This window comes from Paralichthys olivaceus, chromosome 24, assembly GCF_024713975.1.
Source record: "Paralichthys olivaceus isolate ysfri-2021 chromosome 24, ASM2471397v2, whole genome shotgun sequence".
Classification (NCBI taxonomy): domain Eukaryota; kingdom Metazoa; phylum Chordata; class Actinopteri; order Pleuronectiformes; family Paralichthyidae; genus Paralichthys; species Paralichthys olivaceus.
Window position 1 is genome coordinate 4,540,905 of NC_091116.1, and position 3,959 is coordinate 4,544,863.

Below are 3,959 nucleotides of genomic sequence, written 5' to 3' on the forward strand. Positions count from 1 at the left end.
AACTCCACCCCCGCGAGTCTACGTAACTTGGTCTATTCGAAGTTCCCCTTCTCCATATATCCCATTGGAGTCCTCCACTTCCTGTTTGCCAGTCGGTACTTCCGCTTGGATGCGGAACTGCTTGGATCGGGAGCCCGTAGATCTTCACGAGGTGAATACTGTTTTAAATATCAACACAGTTATACACAGTTATACACAGTTATCAGATCTTCTGTGTGTTTGACGTGTCGCTGCACATTTTTCATTGTTCACTCGTGTTTTCGAGCAAAACGCGTCTCATTAGTTCCTCGTGTCGATGCTAAGCTAAGCTAGCTATCCCAAGCTAACCACACCTGAGCGCGTGTGGAATTCTCTTGTAAAACACTCGATCGCTTCTTTTGTCCTAAAGTAACTAAAGTACGTCCACTTGAATAATGATCAGCTTTTCATTTTCATCAATATCAAAGTAACACAAGTTCAATACGTGTTGATTTCATAGATTTGTATTGTGTATTAATATATATATATGAAATAAAAATGCAAACTGAAAAACGAAATAAAAATAAAAACTAATAACAATTTCAAAACTATAATAACCTTGGTACGTATATGCGTATATATAACCTTTATGATGAATATTAAATTGCAATAAGTATTGATAGTGTTTTGCAGCCATGTAAAACACCCAATTATATATAATTTACCATCATAAATCAATATACATAGAAAATAATGATCATGACGATAAACAGGGAGGGAGGGAGTTTTTCCTCTCCACAGTCGCCAAAGTGCTGCTCATTGTGGGAACTGTTGGGTTTCTCTATGTTAAATGAGATTTTAAAGTGCCTTGAGATAATGTATATTATGATTTGGTGCTATACAAATTAAATTGAATTGAAACAGGTTTATTGTTTCATCTCTATTTAACAGATTAGATCATTTTAATTGTTTTAATACTATTGCTCTGTTGAATGAGTAAAGAATTGCACTAGACACGTGGCATCTATTGCATGTGCTCTACCTCATCATTGTTTTCACAATGCATAATCATTACATTGATATATATTGGATATCATTATTGATATTCTTTTATCGCTCAGCCCTGATTTGACCTTTATTAAAATGTTAATGTCACCGTTTGAGCTCCCTGCTCCATTTAAATGTATTTTATATGAACTAAAGTGTGTTCCTAAGGAAAGCTTGTATCATTTGTTTGCTATGTTTGCTACTGTCATTAGCTAGGGATGGAGGTAGAGGGAGCCAGTACGCTGGAGATGCCAGGAGCCCACAGACCCATCATTTGGTGACTATTGCTTAAAATATCAACACATTTATTGGATCTTCTGTGTGTTTGACGTGTTGCTGCAGCTTTTCCATTGTTAACATGTTTGTTAATAGTGGAATCTGCTGCGACTCTTGATACATTTAAATTTCAGACGTCATATTATACTATGACTTTTTCTAGGCTGTCATGTCGTCTAAAATAATAAGAAAAAAAAGTCATAGGTTAGTATGTCGTCTAAAATATGACAAAAAAAGTCATAGGTTAGTATGTCGTCTAATGTATTCTTTCATGTTTGGAAGGAGAAGCTGCAACACACAGCTTCACCACCAGATGTCAGCAGAGTCCACACATTTTATCAATAGTGTTGTATCACCCAGCCCTACCAAACCCCAAATATATATATATATATATATATATATGTATGTATGTATGTAGCGTGACATCACGAAAAGGCCCTTCCAAATGTTTAATTAACATTTATAGGAACTTCTATTCATATTATGTTATATTTTTACCTACCATGTTGTTCAGTTTTTTTTTGACCTTATAAGTAGAAGGACATTTGATTTGATATAAAACTGAAAACAAAATCAGTAATCACCAAACATCCACAGTGAGTTGTAGTTGTACATTTCCCAAACACTAAGCTGTTGGATTTGATGGAGAACACAACCCTGAGTAACTGTGACTCTTATTTCCTGCAGATCTCCAGCTGTCTGCGTCACGCTGAAGGCCTCTCACAGCAGCACAAAGCGACGAGATAAACGATGATAGATCCCCAAAAGATGTGGCAAACTCTTGCTCCAAATGCACAAGATGGAAGCTTTTGTGTCCTGGGTATGTTGGTGTAAATTCTGGACAGAGGGAGGAATTCTCCAAGTCCAGGATTCCTGGATTGGGCCCTTTGATAGTTTTACTGTGCGTGTGTGGGCGATCAAGGTAACATCTCACAATAGGCCCCTTTAAAAGCGCAACTCACGATATGATGATGCTACTATTTTTTGATCCAATTTGTGGCAACCACCTATTTACTTGTTTGTTATCTTCTCACTTAAAGGTTCACTGTGTAAAATTTAGGTGAAAGGGATCTATTGGCAGAAATTGAATGTCAGATAATCCTCATGATGTTTTCACTAGTTCACTTCATCTAAATTATATGAATATAGTTTTATGTACTGTTGAAAAGGCCATTAATATTTAAATACACCATATTTACATCGAGGGGGTGCTCTCTATGGAGGCTGCTTGTTTTTTACAGTAGTCCAGACTGAACAAACTAAATCCCTTTTGAGGTAACTGAAGCTGCCACAGGTTATTTTCATGTTTTAGGAGAGGGTGAGGTGAGAGGTGTTCAGCTGCAACATGCAACTTTAACAGTAGATATCACTAAATTCTACACTCTGTACCTTATATATTTTAAAAAGGGGTAACTGTGACATCTCTATTATGAATAAAAGTAAAGTGAAAGTTCTTCACCTCATGACTGCTACTAAATATAAGTAAGTAATCAGTGTGGTATTCTTAAAACACGTGTAATGTTTCATGCCATTGTACTAGTTAATGTCTTGAGTGTTAATTTGAAGACAACCTGGCAAACAGGAAGTGATTCACTTTCTGTGAAGTCACAAAACAAACGACAGGAAGCTGAAGGTGTGAACAGTTGTTGATATGTGAGAATGAGTAGAGATGTGAATGAAATCAGAAGTAATGTTAGTGTTGAAGGTCACCAAGTAAATTGACTCAACTGCTGCAGTACTTGTCATCGAAATTGATGTTGTGTTGGTGAATGGCAGCAACTTTGTAGGTGGTGTAATTGTCACTCTTTTGGTTTGGTGGGTGTTGCACTCCACGTTTGTGTTGGTCACCTGTGTGAGTGTTGCGTGAAGGTAGCTTGAGTAACACCTGTTGTTTGATTTGTCCACCTCGTGGTGGCAGCCATTTTGTGTGAAGTGACATTCCCTTGTGGTACAACTTGTGTGTCTGCCGCTCACTTTGAATCCAGCAGCAGTAATTAGTTGGCAAATGCATTGTAATGAATGAATTGACCTTAGTTGTTAGTTAGTGAAATGTGATGTAAGTGTTGAATCATTGTTTTAAGGGTGGGGGTGTTTCCTGTAGTGTCCCTGTTTGTCTCTCGTCTCTCCTCTAGCTCCACTGTGATTAACTGATCAGTCATCAATGAGGTGCATCTGGCCGGTGGACTGAGGTTATTGAAAACTCCTGTGTTAGCATCAGAAGGTAGGTTTCCAGTGTGGAGAGTGCTGGGCCTCATACATTGTATTGTTCTCATCATGATTTGTATCAATGGTGTGATTTTACATGTTGTTTGCCTCATAGGGCCACATAATGAGTCCAGTTATCACAAGCACATAATAATTGTTAAATGTTGTGTATGGGGGATATGGCAGCTGTCAATAAATCTAAAAATGAGGCTGTTTTTTAAAAAAAAAAAAAAGCAGTGTCTGCATTGTTCTTTACAAAGTCAAACATTAATTGTATGAAGTGAAAAATGCTTGAAGATGTGTCTTGTCTGTGAATCACTGAAGTTGTATTTAGTTGTACAAGCAGTGTTTTTGAGAACTGCTTCACATGTGTGTTGCATGGAGTCGACCAAGTTGCGTCACCTGTGTACAGGTATTGGAGTCCAGGATGATCGGAGTGGCCACTCCATTATGTTAGTGTTGTTGGCTGTTGA

The 3,959-nt window shown here is 37.6% G+C and overlaps 1 long non-coding RNA gene across 1 annotated transcript; it reads left to right on the forward strand.

Annotated features, from left to right (window-relative positions):
• On the forward strand, nt 1-2,957 carry LOC138407015 (uncharacterized). Its single transcript, XR_011240415.1, has 3 exons — nt 1-151; nt 1,218-1,282; nt 1,969-2,957. It is a non-coding gene; the product is annotated as an uncharacterized lncRNA (long non-coding RNA).
• The last annotated feature ends 1,002 nt before the right edge of the window (nt 2,958-3,959 follow it).